At 38.2% G+C, this 18,083-nt stretch overlaps 1 protein-coding gene across 1 annotated transcript in view; it reads left to right on the top strand.

Moving 5' to 3' along the window:
* The first annotated feature begins 9,579 nt into the window (after positions 1 to 9,579).
* The window catches only part of LOC134791690 (protein singed), an 83,227-nt gene continuing 74,723 nt past the window's right edge, over positions 9,580 to 18,083 (top strand). The window contains exon 1 of the mRNA XM_063762791.1: positions 9,580 to 9,838. The gene's annotated coding sequence lies outside the window, so the exon portion shown is untranslated. The remainder of the gene's footprint in view (positions 9,839 to 18,083) is intronic.

Consider the following 18,083-nt stretch of genomic DNA (forward strand, 5'->3'; position numbering starts at 1 on the left):
AAGCGTCGTGAGCAGCCGCATTTGTGATGTTGGTCAATGGGGCTCGGGGTACATGATCATCTTGCAATGGTTCTTGTATAATACTTGCAATTTTCAGCGATACCGTTTGCGTAGCCATTCCTGAAAATCATATATTTAACCAATTGAATACCTAAAGAATATTTGTTTTTTTGTAAAGTTAAGACGAAAGCGGAGGAACCGTGTGAAATCGCCTTTTCATACAAACATAGTCCTCATTTGTGGCACCACTAGCACATACAGTAAACAAATCTCATTGACATTATCAATGACACATCATGCGTCACTAGGTCAATCACAAGGCCTACCCAGGGCCGTCTTAATCTATGCTGGGGCCCTTAGGCACATAATAATTTGGAGCCCTTTTGGAAAGTAAAGAAAGCAAAATTGAACTAACATTTTTCTACTATGACCTTCTATTTATTATGGGGTAGTCAAATATACTGTTACTGTCTGTCTTTCGGGGCCCCCTGAGAATGGGGGACCTGGACACGGGCCCCGTGTGCCCTTATGGTAAAGACGGTACTGGGCCTACAATCGAAATCGAAACACGACAATCGAAAGTTCGGTTTCTGCCTCTCTATCACTCTTGCTTATTCGATCGATAGAGAGGCAGATAAAGAGATTACGATTTTCGCGTTTCGCGGTATGCCACCTGTAAACAAACCGCCTTGGTGCATCAATGTCATAGTGAAAACTTGTCAAACAACTGTTTAAGGCCTAGTATGTATAAGTTACTTTATGATTTACTAAACAAATTAGTGCTGCACTCTGGCGGCAGAACATTGCAGTACATACTCCCTATTGGTCCACTACTTTTAGAGAAAATGGGCTGTGACAGACGGACAGACAGACGCACGAGTGATCCTATAAGGGTTCCGTATTTTTCCTTTGGAGGTACGGAACCCTAAAAATTGATATATGTGACGTTCCACGGCAAAAGGTACCTTATGGCGGCTGGCGGTTACGTCGCATAGCGCCGCAATAATATTGGGGCGGCGTTAATAATAGCGTAAGCGCCAACCACCATAAGGTACCTTTATCCGTGGGACGTCACATATTATTGTAAGAAAATTAATAGGTTTTCAAACTGACCTGAAGTTGAGGGCCGAGAAGTGTCATCACCACCCGCATTGTACTGATTCGTGATGTTGATCAGTGGGGCTCGGGGTCCATGATCATCTTGCAATGGTTGTTGGAAATTGCTTGCAATTTGCACCGATGCGGTTTGCGTAGCCATTCCTGAAAATTTAACAAATTTATTACAGAAATATTTATTCTTAAAAAGTGTTGTCATAAGTCATAACAATGAAAGACCAAAAGTTAAGTTAGAGGGCAACGGGTCTTTTTTTCTAAAACACCTTAAAATAATAGGTAGTACATGAAACTTAAGCCATATTTTAGAATAGTAAGTGATCTGTAATGTAAGTGAAGATTCCAATAAACAAGGCTTTTGATAAAAAACCTGCACTCAAATTAGTTCACCCGTTCGAGTGCTACATACATTGCCGCAGGCAGACATACAACTACATACACAGAGATAACTAACTACTACATACACATACACATTGAACTTATGACAGACCTTTTTTTGTCATTGGGGGCTAATATTAACACTATGATATGTCCAATGTAATATGAACCCTAAATGTCACAACGATTAAATCGTACAAGTGTGCAATGCGGCTAAAATTGTGTATCTTACCTTTTAAATGCAGTGTTGGAACTGCAATAGCGCTGAGTCTTCCGCTTCGAGTAATAAATTTTTCCTCAAAGTGAATATGACACACTTTTCGGTACTTATGAATAAATTGGTTATCCAAAGATAACACATCTCCACCAACAGAGTATATCCAAGTACGAAACCGATCAGCCTCATTAATTGGGCAGGGAAATTTGTGAAGAATCACATTATCTAATCCTGAAAAAAAAAAGAAATGTATATGTATAATTACAGTAACACTAGTACAGACTTAAGTAGGTAGGTACACTATCAGAATGATCTTTAGATGTTCAATGAATACCTATATTAACTTAAATAAGTTAAAAAAATATCACATATGAAACTGCACTTAAGTCAAGGTAAGAAATGATAAAAACCTAGTGTTGATATTCTGTTCTTTAACAATGCTAAAGAAAAGCCTTCGAAGGACCCGGTCCTTAATAGGAAAATACCTCTACTCTATATAACTTATAACACTTATTTGGAAAAATACCCAGACTGCGTATATACTGATAGTGTTATATGTATTAAAGAAATATAATCTAAGTATTATTACATGTCAATAAAATACCATGCAGTGCTAATAAATCATGACAATTTTGTCAAAGTTATATTCGAAAACGCCAAGTTATATTGCACATGAAGTAGGCCTTACTGGGGTCATAGTTCCATATTTATATTTCAGGGTTAAATATTATTGCCCCACACTTGAAAATGAAAAATATTCATATGAATACTTACGCGTTTTACCGCAATTAGGTACACAACACATCGCACTGTTTCGAACCATTGTCGCAAATAACCAATCCAAGCAGCAAATCAGAGTCCGTTGAGCACACCAGGTATATTCACATAAAAACAGATTTATCAGAGTCCAGGGCAAGCGCAGTCGTATAAAATCACAAGAGAATCGTTTCAGAGCACTTTCAAGCATCGAGGATAACAAGAAAGTAAAATATTGAAATAAAAACGTTATGGCGGGTCTGTCAATAACGTTCCGTTCCTTTCATATTTATCTAAATTGTATCTTAAAATTTGTGCAAATTATGATTTTAAAATGGACTAATTTAAAGAAAAAACATTCAATGAATATTTTATTATTAGATATATGAACCAAAAATATTTTAACAGGCAAGCAATAAGTAAAACTAAATTATTATGTTATTTATTTTCTTTTGTTAATTGCGCATAACGAAAAAGATGGATGCGGCATCACAGATTATACAAGATTTGAAAGACTTATAAAATTGGTTTTCACGCCCTCTGTCGTTAAGTTTCCCAAGCATATCCGAGTACATCGGATTCAATACTTCTTTGAACTGAAAACACTGTGCTCAATAGACTCGAAATATCTCTGCACTACATTACGTCTCACGTTAGGGATTCTACAGTTGAATATATCAATATCAAATTCTTTAGACAACTCGTTAAGGTTACGACTGGCGCGCGTTAAAAAACTATTCTGTCTGTATTTGGAAGATGCATTTTTGATTGCTAATGGGGGATGATACCTTTTAGAACGAGAGGGGGTTTTGAAACACAGTTTACTTAGCAACTCGGGGCAATCGATTACACCATTAGTAATACTTATTAGGTAGCTAATATCGGCTACTTCACGGCGTTTTTGTAAAGGGACAAGGTGATGGTGCTTACATATTTTAAGATAGTTGGAAGAACTGTAGGGATATTTTAATTTAAAGCAAAGGTGTTTTACGAATTTTTGTTGAATGCGTTCGATTCTGTCTATATATGTATGGTAGCAAGGGTTCCAGACCTGAGAGGCATATTCTAACTTACTTCTAACATATGAACAATAAAGCACTTTAAGCGTCTTAGCCTGAGTGAAGTGAATAGAATTGCGCATTATAAAACCTAGTGCTTTATAAGCGCCACTAATAATGCTATTGATGTGATTATCAAAAATCAGTTTTGAGTCGTGCATGACACCTAAATCTCTCATACATGATACTTTGTGAAGAGTTTGGCCCTTTAAGGCATAGTTAGTGTCGATTAAGTTACGCTGGCGTGAGAAGGTCATTGTAAAACATTTAGAGGGATTCAAATCTAATCTGTACAATTGGCAGTAATCGTCAAGGCGTGCAAGGTCAGACTGAAGTAATATAGAGTCAGCAGCAGATTTTATCTTTAAGAAAACCTTCATGTCATCGGCGAAACATAGAAGCTTAGAATGCAGGAGACATTTGTCAATATCATTAATAAATATATTAAAGAGCAATGGCCCTAGTAATGACCCTTGCGGTACCCCACTAGGAACAGTGACCCAGCCAGACATTCTAGCTCAATAACCCCTTGATCGAGCCTGCTCATAATTTAATGACTAAAATATAATGCCCTCAACTACACGTTTACCCAATTTAATTTAAATTAGAACAAATTTACTTAGGTTTTTGAGTATCAAACTATCCTCTAATAGTTCAGCTTAAAAACATCGAAATGCCGGGACGTGCCCCTAGCCAGCCGCGTGTCCCAAGTCGAATGTAAGAACTTCGTTCGCTTCGGTCACTCGTTCGATAAATGACGATTAAGCAAACAGACAAGTTTTATAGCTGGCCCCCCGTGGGTTCAGGTAAGTTCTCTCCCTTTCACTGAGCGTAAGCGTGAACGTGGCTGGAATTCACGGGATCGCGAAGACACGAATATCATGTTTTTCAATTTAAATTTTTAAAGTTTAAAAAAAAGTGATTGATGAGTTCGATCAAACATAAAATAGCGCATTTTAGGAAGCAATTTTCATATTTTTAGCTTTTTTGCAAAAATGGTTACAAATTTTTAATGTGCGGTTTATTAGACCTGACGTGTTCGTGATTTTTTCCAATCCAGCGAAAGTCAAGAAATCTGGTTGAATTTGATGAAGTTGAGAAGAACTAGAAAAAGGCCTTAAGATTGCACTTTTTTTCCTTATAATTATAATATTAGCTTGAGCAAAAATGGTGGATATATTTGAAATGTCCCCTAATTAGTAGAAATAAAAAGCCCGTGTTATATTAGGTTCTATACTCTGTGCACTGCGGGAGCTGCCATGCCTACCCAGTGGCGGATTTCCCTTAACGCCCAGTAGGCCCGGGCCTAGGGCGGCCAGATATTAGAGGCGGCAGACTATATGAATGAATGAAAAAAAAAAACATTTATTTTCAGGCAACTATTGGCCCATATGGCGGGTCCTAAGAAAAGGAGCGGCTAGTACTTAATACAGGGCCTGGGGCCTAGGGCGGAAAAGACTGCAAACTGAGTGCAAACCAGCTACTGTGCTGAGTAGGAAACTTGTTACAAATTTTTAATCTCTTCATCCTCTTTTCTTCCTCGTTCCAGTCGTTCCGATAATTCTGCTGCCTCCTACCTTATCTTCACAGCATCGGACCATCAATAGGTGTAGCCAGTAACATACGAATAAACACAAACAAAGCAGCCAGAAAAACCAATACAATAAAATTGAGCAACACCACAAACCAAGTGTTAAATGACTGCAATCAAACAATTACCTGCTATCGGCGCCGGCGCATCGCCTTTCGCTCGGCTTGCGTAGATAACTCTGGGAATAATTGCCGCGAGATATGCGCTTGGGTATGCAAATGAGGCTAATTATAGATTCGATGATCTATTGCATGCTACTGTTTTTGTTCTGAGTTGCTTGAGGACGGGTTTACTACTTAGAGTGCTTTAGGCAAGTATTACTTCTTACTTTGTTGCCATTATAGCAGGTCGAAAAGTACCTAGGTACCTATTATGATTTTGATTATTAGTGTTCCTTTCTGACTGAAAAAAGTTAGGTTCTGACTGAAAAAAGTGAGATAGGAAGGTCGAAAGATTTTTTTTTGAGGTTTGATTATCTCGTATTTCGACAAGAGGTAAATCCCGACCATATCGAAGCAAATGTTGCCCTACTAAAAAAAATCTAGTAAATAATATGACGATAAAAACACTCAAAGGGCGTCAAATGACCTCAATGATAACCGCTTGCGATTTTTGATACATTGCGGTTTTTGAACGTTTTATTGAATTCGTTGAACCCACTTACTCGGCAAATGTATGTAGGTACTATCAAAAAACACATGCGATTATACCTTACCTACTACGTGAGGTGAGACTTACGACTTACGTGACCTGTCGCGAGTTTAAAATTTTTTCCCCATCACAAAAAGTGCACAGCGCCGCTAAAGAAGTTTTCACTTCAAAAAGCTTTTTGGGTTTTAATAAAAAAAAATATTTAAAATTAACAGTCAGCAAAAACCAAAAAGGCTATACTATGCGTGCTGAAGACAGATGCAATGAGCCGCGCCCGCCGGTCTAGCACAACCATTAATTTTGCTCCACTCGACCATGCCCTTAAAACCATCAACATTTCTATACGATGGCACCTAGTCTATTATTACATGAGTATGAACCGTAGCTAATATTTTATAAGTAACATTATTCATAGTCGAAGCAAAAATGTGTAACTTATCCACCTACTTACAATGTACTTATTGCACGCATGGCGTTCAGCGGTCTGAATGACATATACAAATATCGCGTGACCATGATACAAGTAGATAATTTTGTACTTGTAGTGTTTTACGAATTTAAAAATACATACCTCTATATATCATGTTTCATGTTCATGAGTTTCATGACACCCCTTTGACACCCCTATTTTGTAGAATTTGTCACATTGACGTGAGTTTCAAGGTCTAATTCAAGATATATTAGGGCTGTCAATAGTGCGTGACGATCCTCCGTTAATGGTTTGTAGTCATGAACCATCACTAGATCACTACCACCATCCTACCGGTGTACCGATTACTTATTCTGCTCGTATTCCAATTGCTTGTACAGAGTACGGAGAGTCGAATCCAAAGACGAGTCAGTATAAATGCGGCCTATGATTACTATTAGTTCTGTCGTAATACGAGTAACAGCTACTATGGTTACTAAGCTTTCGACTGGGCTGGGTTAAGTAGCAATGGTAATTCAAAGTTTGTGCGGAGGCACGCGCATCAAGTAGTGGGTAATGAAGTGACAATTAAGCTGTAAATGAAGCAGACGAACCCAGAAAAACACCTATTTGTAAACCTTCGACTAAGACTTAGTATTTTTTGTGCAACCATTCGTAATTAAGCGTTGGAATTTGACGTAGGTATTTAGTAAGTAGTATACCTACATACACTACATAGTACCTAGCTGTCTTTATGATCATCGTTAGCACTGTGCAAGTGTGCACATTCATTCGCATACGGACTGAAGCGTTGAGCGAGGTAACTGCCAGCTCTTGGGTCCCCAGTTGCGTCCCCGAGTGTCTTTGAAAGGTCTCCAAAGAGACTCAGGGCGCCAGGACCCCACGGACCCAGGGTCTCGACGCCGAAAGGAACAACATTGTATTCGGCACCGAGACCGCGTTACTTCCCAACCTTTGCATTTTCGGCATGTATATTTTCTCTCACATTTTGCTTAATGAGAGTGTGGAGACGCAAGGACATTGGACCAAGATATTGGACAGATGGTTACTTACGTATGTGTTGCACCGCAGTCATATTTAAAAGCCATGGAAAGCACCGTACTTCAACGGGCCCCCCGTGGTGTTGGATTCAGAACAATGTGTGCTTATGCTAACATTTTCTAGTTTTCCCAGAAGTCAATGAGGCACTAAGGAGCGAATAAATTACCGCAACAATACAAATTGCTCGTACCGTTGGATGGAAAGCGGACAGACGGACAGACTAACGCTACTATGTATGATAGATATTGAAGTCATTAGTCGTTGTCTAGTTGGACTTGGATCTACAGGTTGGATCTAGATGATATGATGATCTATAGAGAATGATTGGTATATATTTAGTATACGTATTTTGTACTCCCATATTGGCAAACTATATAGCATACAACATGATACCTAGTTACTGTTCCATTTGACCGCTTCAATTTTATGATGTTTGATGTTTTTGACTTATTATCATGCACTAGGATTGGTGGGAAAATACCGATGACAGGGTCGAGTGGAGAAAACGACGGGAGGCCTTTGCCCAGCAGTGATGGGACACCAAAGTAGGCTAAAGAAAAAAAAACGATTAGTAAAAGCTCCCCTCAATACAGAGCACGCATTTCCAAACTTTCCAAAGCCGAAGTCTCATACTCTTATTAAATAATAAGATTATGACAAATGTACTTAAGTACTTTTAAATTAAACCGAAATTGTATCAAACTGGTGTTATGATCTCGAGGACGGTATAGTACTTAGTAGAGTATAGGTCGGTAGCGCGATTAAATTTTAAATGTGATTCGTAAACTAAAGTAAAATTTTATGAAACAATTAATTTGTTACCAACCACCGACCCCTGTCCCTTGCGCCCTTTTGCGCATCCGCTGATACCTATATGACATCTATAATAGTAGATTGTACAACAAGGGCATAAAGTGACCCATTATTATCCGAGGCAATTTTTACCAAAATAGTAGACGAGGGTAAAAATGGACATTTATGCCCTTGTTGTACACTCTGCTTTTCACTTCGATTGCGAGGAAAATAAATTATATTTTTCACGGCAATTTACACCACGAAATTGTCGTAAAGCGAAAGAACATAATACATAACCAATTCCCGCCAACTAACTTTTTAATTTTTTTTTTAATTTTCAACATGTGATCAGAGTTTCAGGCGCTTGGTTTTCTGCCAAGTCAAACTTTTCGGAGCATTTTTGAACGATAATCGACTCCTATTTTATGCGATTTACTAAATTTAATGACAGAAAATACGGATTTCTAATAAATTGTAGCAAAAATAAAATAATATAACAAGTTTTGTCATCTACACAATTTTATTGCTCAGTAAAATTGTGCAATATGTTTTAACTGTTTGGCTGTTGAGACCGATTACCTTAGTCTTAGAAGAAAATTTTACTTTTATGCTCTAGAGCATAAAATGCGATTTTATGTCGTCTACGCACGACATAAAGGTGCACTTTTTGAGCATGAGAAGTGAAAAATATATTTACAGTACATATGGTCCTATTTTCCCGCACTAGTGCGTAAAATAGCACTTTTCGTGCGATGTCAAAAGTTTAAAGGGCCATATATTATTATGTAGTTGTTTGGACAACAATATTTATAGGGCTAGAGCGATTAGTTATGACGGTGATTTCTTATTTTTAGCTATTTAAATCTTATAAATATGACATCTTAATAACTTAATAAAGTGCATTTGCATAGTAATATATTATTTTAACGGTTCAAGTGAAAGCCGATTTTTATTGTAATTTATTATAATTTATGAAAAACTGTTGCGCTACCGGAAACATCTTTATGAATTTGGAGTAGGTACCTACATTAGGTACCTATATTTTATCTCTTTATATCACGCTACATTCAATATTATAGGTAGTACTTACTTGCATGAGTAACTTAGTCTGAGCTAAGTTTATCGTAATGAAAAATTGAAACCTGCAAATTGTATAAAAAGAGTAACAAGACACGAAACATCTTTAATCAGTATCAGGTTTCGGTATGCTCTTGTGGAAAGTATGTTAAACAAGACTGCTGATAAACGACGCCGAGTCTAGCCTAATGGAGACATTTAAAGCTCGAATCACTTTTCATTAATTATCTTCGAATAAAACATGTTCATCAAACATTAATTACCTAACTCGCAATTTACAGCACAGCAAGTGAAAATGAACTTATTTTGATTTGAACTTTCACGGGCAAATATATCAGAGGAGAACTTTCATCGCTCATTGGCCAACCGGGAGCGCACTGTACTATGATTGGTGCAACTTGTAACGGGGTATCCGTGGCTGCCTTCACTCGCATCATGCCGGCGCACAGCCGGCGCCACGGCGCCATCTTCATTTCTGTCAGTCCGTCGCGAACAACCGTGGAGGAAACGCTTTGTTGGATCGTATTTTTAAAAAACCTTACCGGCCCAATATACCGGTATTGATAAAAGTAAATATAAAATAGGCTTTATAATTTAAAAAAAGTGTCAAGTTAATTGATGTTTGTGCCGCGTCTCGCTTAGATATTTTTTCGCAGTGCAATCATAGTGGTTTGATCTCGCGATCTACGTGACTGCATTTCTTTGGTGGAGGTTTGCTGAAGTGTAAAAAGGTGAGTTTTTGCTAGTTGGAATAGATTGTGCGGGTGGATGGCCGGAGCGGGGCCCGGAGCCCGGAGCAGGCCGGGACGCCGGCTGGGACTCGCGAATCGATTGTCCGGGTAGGCTATACCTACTTCATTATGCGGGGACCCACCCTCCCTTCGCTCGTGTCGTGTTGTTCCTTCCCGCTGATCTTGAACATGAACTCGAACTCGCGCCGGTTTTGTTATGATACAATGAATTATTTATACATACGAGTATGCTCTTATTTATGCTTTCCTACGCTCGTTTTGTTTTTTCTCTGAAAGTAGACGATGCGGTGCAAGCAACGAAGTTATTTACATTGTTTCTAGCTACTCATCAGTATGTGAAATGCTACCCACATGATATAAATTATCTAGTTGACTTAATGTTTGTTGCTTAAATAGTTTGAAAAATAAACCGAGAATAGGAGTTGTCTACAAAACCGACTAAATTAGTGATAGGTATTAAAATGTCATCGAAAGGGAGGAAAAACTAATAATTTTCGTTCTTCAAACGTTGAACGAGGGGTAAAAATAATTACCTACATTCATAATAGGTAACTCATTAGTTATTCCTACTCATTTATTTATAAAGCCTATTTACAGGTAGGTAAGTATACAAGGAATTACGTAGGTAGGTAATGTAGGTAATGCATCATGTACTCACGTAAATAATAAAAATATGTTTTTTGTCCATAACCCTCATATAATATCGTTAGTGAGTACCTGTGTGATTACAAAGCTTACATTCGGATGGCGACTGCAGGAGCGTTGCTGTTGCAGCGTTACTGCTGCAGCCCTGATTCGGGCGATCGCGGATCCACCTACCTACGAGGAAACTACAAAAAAAAATCCCGGCACACGAGAGGTTAATATCCATCCAATTATTAGTGTCCGACCGAAACATGTTTTTTTGCCGAAACCGAAACCGAATGTTCGGCTTTGGCTCTAGTTTCGGCCGAAACCGAAACCGAAACCGAACCTTTTGTAGACTTGTTAAAATCGTTGAAAAAATGACATAAAACCGCTTTTACACCCATATTATGGGGCTGTCAACACCCAATGTCCTTGAAATTGATGTTACTTAAGCAGTTTTTTAAGAAAATTACTAGAGTTAGACCAAGATAATTCTGCAACGATTTTGATAACACACGCAGTGCAAGTGTTATTTTAAACGTCAAAACATTTGCACTAGTTGCACTGCGTATGCTATCAAAATAATTACAGAATTTTCATGGTCTAACTCTATTCATTCACCAGTCAAGCCAACATGTAGATACAGGGTCAACCAAAAACGCGAGCGCAGCGAGCGCGAATTTTTTGTTGACTACCGATCTTCACCTGGGCCTAACCGTCGGAAGTGCCCCAGTGAGGCGAACTTTCATGCGAAGTCAAAGCCGTGCTTCAAGCTTCAGGATAAGTAGTTGACCACAGACTCCAACCAATGTCCATTGTATTAAAAAGCGAGATATTTCGACTTTTAATCCGAAGGTCGCAGGTACAAACCCCGGCTCGTACCAATGAGTTTTTCGGAACTTATATATGAAATATCATTGATATTTACTATTTTCTTTTCGGTGAAGAAAAACGTCGTGAGGAAGCCGGACTAGTCTCGATAAGGCCTAGTTTACTCTCTGGGTTCGAAGGTCAGTCTGATGGCAGTCGCTTTCGTAAAAACTAGTGCCTATGCCAATTCTTGGGATTAGTTGTCAATTTGACCCCAGGCGCCCATGAGCCGTGGCGAAAATTCCAGGATTACGCGAGGAAGATGATGAGTTTTCTTATTATTCCTTTGCCCAGGCCCAGTAACATGCGACAGTGCTATCTCATTTACTCCGATACAATTAGACAGTGTGCGCGTTATAGGTATTAACAGCCTCTTAAAACTGCGTCGACCGTCTAGTGGCGCCCTCATTAGTGGAATTGTGTTTTATAATAAACCAATTATTTTCTGTACCTATACATGAATCAGTATATGTAGGTACATATTAATATTGTTGTCCTACTTATTCCCCAACTTTTGGTCTTTGTCACATAATTTAGTTTCATAATACGAAGTACCATTTAGTAAGTTTCGGCTCGGCCGAAAGGTTCGGCCGATTTTTGGCCGAAACCGAAACTACAGCCGAAACATGATTTTTTGGCCGAAACTGGCCGAAACCGAAACCGAAACCGAACCTTCGGTCGGACACTACCAATTATTCGTCCAATCTTTATAAGGCTGTAAGCCCTAGCACGGCGGACTACAAACCCTGAATTAGGAACATCAGTCTCATAGGCAGAATGAGACGAATACCTAAATACCTATATTCATTATTCAATATTCACCCCGCCAGGCTGAAGCCTACGTGTAGACTACGAATAACTTTACAGCTGTATCTTGTTCACGTACCTATGCACCGTCATGATCTTTACTTCCGTCAAGATCATGTAGGGTGCTTCACAAGTTTCACAACCGGGCACCTACTAAATCTGGTAGGTACCTAAACGAGGTAAGTAGACACTCTTACACACTGAGCTATTGAAATGCTATTCATACACGTTACGCTGTACCTTATTATTGGAAGAAAATACGTAAAAGTTCTACCTACATCCATTTTGAAGAATAGTTATAAAATAAAAAGAAACTTGTTTCCAGGATCCAGCAGGATAATGAAAACTAAGTACTTACCTAATTTAATTTGGCAAAACTGCAATTTTTGTTAGACGTGAAAGTCAGATGTATGTTGTGAATTCATTAAATAATTCTAGATTAATGATAATGAATAATAGATGAGGCTGGCGTATCATCAAATTACCATACTTTCGTTTTCTTTATTTATGACACCAGTGACAAATGTGAGGAATATGGTCTAGCAGTTTTACTTTCTAGTATAGATTTTTATTTTTTTACCGGTTAATTTTAAGCCTATGCGCGTCTCTAGTCCGTTTTCTATTGGGCATGCTTGTATGGAGAGGTATACATTTTGGGGTACAGCAATGCCATTTGGTACGGGTATTATACACGTCTAATGATAAGAAAATCAACAGGCAGCGGACTCATTAAAAGATTGGCGATATGCGTAAGACAAGAGGGGTCACATTTTGAGCATTTAATGAATTAATTTACAAAAAAATACCCACTTAATTGACTACGTCAGTTTCATGTATGTTTTTAATTTGATTAAAATGATTAATTTCACGTTGTTCCTTTCTTTTAAAATACAATGTTACTTAAGCAGAGTTATTATTTTTTAGCTATTCTTTCGATGGGCATCATAAAAGTAGGGTGATTTTTTTTTGACATTTAAGTCGGTTCGATTCCCAGACGAAGCAAGTAATTTTTAGAAAATATATGAATGCAGAATTACTAACTTTTAAAAATAACATAAAGTCTTCTTTGAGCAAAATACACTATCTACGATATTTAAGGTACTTCCCCTTCATGTCCCATAAGTTTGGGACACCCTGTATGTAGTCACATGCATATGCATTTATACTATTTTGGTGTTAGGCTTTATAATGTATGCATACGTATTAAGGAAAGTACTCGTATTTAAATTCAAGTTTATATTCCCTGGGAAACTCTTGGGAATACTGTTAGGGTGAACTTATTTTTGTTATTCTGTCCCGTCAGTCCGTCACATACCTATCAGCATATAGTTTGTTAGAAGAAATGTTACACTACACTACCTTCTAATAATACCTATGCTAAGTTGATGACCGATTATGTAAAGGGCTTATAACTGCCATAAACAATGTTTGTTTGGTCATTTTATTAAATTTTGGTTTGTGCTACAATATAATTAGTAATTACAATAGTTACAAGCGCATCACATTAAGAAACTAAATACAAAAACATAAGTCAAAAGTTCACATCAATCAGTGCAACTCGCAATTAAAAGCGGCGAACAAGATCGTTCCAAATCTGTTAGAAAGCGCGCAGACGCAGATCTAGCTGGATCGGATTAACGAGTACGTGCGCTCGCGCAGCGAAGCGGCGCGTCCTCCGCCGGCGGATCGTGTGTCAATGTGTTTACTAATGATCTATGTAACTGCTACTCGTTCGGGTTGTACCTACGGTCAGCCAATTGGAACCCTAGATCATAGAGTTATGTTACGTCAGATGTGATGAACTGATGAATCATATCGGAAGGGAAGGACCATGACATTTTAACATGCTTCCTTGACGACCTAGGGTTTAATTTTGCTCGTAATCCATGCTTTATACATCTATTTAAAGACTCAAGAATCTACAATAAACCAATTTAGAGTAATGCCTCCACTAGGGCAACTAGGCTGATGATGATGACTTCAAAATAGGCATTGATGATTATTCACTGTAAATCGAGTTGGTGTACTGTGACAAAAGGGCAAGGAGTTTTCCGATGGATTGGCCGTGACAAAAAAAACACGATAAGAGGACAGTACATTACAAAGTTTGTAATGATTACTTCGTCTTCCGAGTTCCCATTTGGGGTTTAGGGCCATCTCACAAGTATCCCAACTCTCTGGTGGACATATCTCCAAATCGAGAAGAAAGAAAATCGTTAAGTATTTTTAAATTGCATGTTTACGTAAAGTAACGTCACAACGATTTCCGTTGTGTAGGTATGCAACGCATTATGTAAGCTCAAAGCATAACTAAAATGGAAACCGTTATCAGTCTCCCCGATATCTCATTTCATTAAGCAAATTGCCTGTAAACATTTCGGTACTCTTATTGAGTTGGGGTCCTCAGGGATTGTTAAGGGTACATTTGCTTGATAAGGCTGAATTGATGGGACTCACAGATAACTAATGACACACCATTATCACCTAATTGAGGATACTACTGTTTAACGGTTCACAATGTTCACATAATATAAACAAAGTCCAATCTGGGACAGCTTTGAATGAACTTCATTTTTAAACAAAAAAACCTTTGTATCGTCTAAACCTCACTTACCTATAAAAATTATACTGCCAAGAGTTCTGTTGTGCATCATAATTATGACGAATCCGACTGTCTCGTTTGACATGTACATATGTAATAAGTTTTTGGCAAAAATTTCATTTTTAGGGTTCCGTACCCAAAGGGTAAAACGGGACCCTATTACTAAGACTTCGCTGTCCGTCCGTCCGTCCGTCCGTCCGTCTGTCACCAGGCTGTATCTCACGAACCGTGATAGCTAGACAGTTGAAATTTTCACAGATGATGTATTTCTGTTGCCGCTATAACAACAAATACTAAAAACAGAATAAAATAAAGATTTAAATGGGGCTCCCATACAACAAACGTGATTTTTGACCAACGTTAAGCAACGTCGGGAGTGGTCAGTACTTGGATGGGTGACCGTTTTTTTTTTGCTTTTTTGTCGTTTTTTTTTTTGCATTATGGTACGGAACCCTTCGTGCGCGAGTCCGACTCGCACTTGCCCGGTTTTTGGTACAAGCTTTTATCGCTGACTGTACTTTTCTTACGACAGACAACTAATACTCATCCAGACAATTCTAAAAACCCCTTACACCATTAGGTTGCGTTGTTTCATCACAGACTTCCTATGGCCACCTCCTGTCTCCATCATCAGATCAGCTCGATGGTACCATATTATTGCATTGTCATCCGATTTATACATGCATGCAAAATTTCAGCTCAATCGGAAACCGGGAAGTGGATCAAATTTAACTTGCAAGATTTGATTACAGACAGACAGACAACGGTCAGGTGAAACTAAATAAAAGCTTGTAAAATTATATTAATGAATTAATTATATTTGGAGAAGAATTTAAATTGGAGTTGTTTTGATACAAACACATTAAAAATAATGAGCCAAAACCGCAGATATTAAATAAAGCGAGGTGAAAGGCATTCAAAAACGGAACTATTCCGAGTATGCGTTCGGAACATCTTACTTTCCCAAATCCGCACGCCACGACTTTCCACAGTCTACTCATTACTGTTATCTGTATAAAGATGAGATTTAGTCGCGCTACAGATCACCATTTCAGTAATTATGAGCTAATTATGTCGGCGAATAGCGGAACGCTTCTGAACGGACCGCCAAGCGTTCGCATTTCATTTAGGTTTGGGATATTTGCTATAAAAAAAATAGGCAATGAACATTTATTACACTACGATGTTGCGCTATGATGTAACTTTTTCAATTAATTAGGTTTTGATATCATATCCTTTATTTTGTTTTTTTATTTATTTCGCCAAATCCTAAACTCTGTGTTCCTTTTATTTTCCACTTTCACGTATCGGTTCGAGAGACTTTGTAATGACATTGCAAAAGTGAAGGACTAAAAACAAATATCATACCATTTAAACTTTCTTCTTCAAGACCAAAAGAAAGTGTAGAAATGATAAACAAATTTCGCAATTTATTTTGTTTCATACCGTTGACTTGTGTGCTGGTCATGCAGCATGATTGACGTATTATGTTATTATCGCGATTATCTTATCGATGAGTCGCGAACCCATCTACATCGCTTATTAGCATTTTGGAGAGGCTTTCAGCATGTATCTGTTTAGAGTATTTATTGCCGTTATTACACCCTTATCTAAATCGTTAATACACTGTTTATCAATTACATGTTTTTCCTATTAATTACATTAGCAAAACCGTGTCCGGACTTGACTATGGAGAGTGCAATGAGGAACAAGCACAAGCACCCTTTAAAAGTCTTTAAACAGTTTCTGTGGTGAGGCCTTCTACTGACATTTGTAGAAAAGTCAATTGGCGAAAAGTCGGCTGCAATTTTTTGTATATAGCAACCATTATAAAGATAATGACACTCCAAAACCTCACAAAAAACAAATACTGTTTTAATTCTCATATTTGCCTTTTGTTATTTTCAAGTCCTTAGACCAGCGGTCGGCAACCTTTTAGCAGCCAAGGGCCACAGTAGTTAACGAAGTTGACGCGGGCCGCACTTTGGTAATATTTGTGACTTTTGCAGACATTGTCGTTTGTCAATATTACATACAAAATAGCCAGGGAGGCCCGCGGGCCGCTTGTTGCCGACCGCTGCCTTAGACGATCCCAGCTTATTAAAAAGCGATAAGTGTACGCCTAAATAAATAAACATATGAGTCGTGTCGACACAATACGGCGAGGAGACATCCGCCCATTGTCGTCGTGTCTCGTACCTTACCTAACATATTTACTATGACTTTTATTTATCTACAATATTTACCAACAATAGTCTTTCCAGTGCTTCGCTTGGCAGCCATTTTAGCTGCGTTCCCACGGCATCTTGCGGAATGTTCATGTGTTCAAATACTTCAAATCTCTTTATTGTTCCCTTTTCTTTATACATATTAGGGAATTCAGTTAATTGAGTACGTGCCTAATTCTGCATGAATTATAAAAGTAACAAACAAACCATTAAGGTAGTTTTATCGTTAATTAGGTGAGAGAAAACATATTCTATATAGGCATATATGAGGTTATTGCCTCATATATGCGGAAAACCTGACACAGATAATCTGTTTTATCCATAACCGTTAAGCCGCACTTAGCTTACCATAGTGGAATCAAACTTCACTGTTACACTCAATGAATTACTTCAACTACTCGTACTGCTCAAATTCTACTGATAGGATATTTATGAACAGATTGAAATAGGTATATGTTCATTACAAGATACCAAGGACATGTGTAGTGTATTGATGTCGACTTTTACAAAATTACAGGTTAATCGCATACCGGTGTTGGGCGAATAGTATTACTGTACCACCTAATTTATCTTACAAGATTTGATTAGGTTAGGGTTGCCATAAGTGTGGGGCGTCAGACCGGGACATTTAAAGAAAACCGGCCAAGTGCGAGTCGGACTTGCGTCGCGTTTAAAGGGTTACACAATTTGTAACAACGTATTTTTTAATGTGAAACGTGAGTGAAATGTCTATAATTAAGTCCGACTCACGCTTGACTGCACATTTCTAATAGGTTTTCCTATAGATAGGTAAATAACTATTTTGTGTTTTTTTTTTTTCAAAATTTTAGCACAGTAGTTTCGGAGATAAATTTTCCATGTGTTTAAATGATTATTCATTGACCAGTCAAGCTACCATGTAGATTCAGGGGATTCAGGGTCAACCAGCAAAAAACGCGAGCGCAGCGAGCGCGAAATTTTTTTGACAAAATTGTGAAAGCGTGTTAAAAAGGCCGGGCCGGGCCTAAAAATCCGAAGTTCCCCAGTGAGGCTAGCTTTCATGCGAGGTCGAAGCCGTGCTTCAGGATAAGCTCAGCTAGAGCATAGACGC

This window comes from Cydia splendana, chromosome 6, assembly GCF_910591565.1.
Source record: "Cydia splendana chromosome 6, ilCydSple1.2, whole genome shotgun sequence".
Taxonomy (NCBI): Eukaryota; Metazoa; Arthropoda; class Insecta; order Lepidoptera; family Tortricidae; genus Cydia; species Cydia splendana.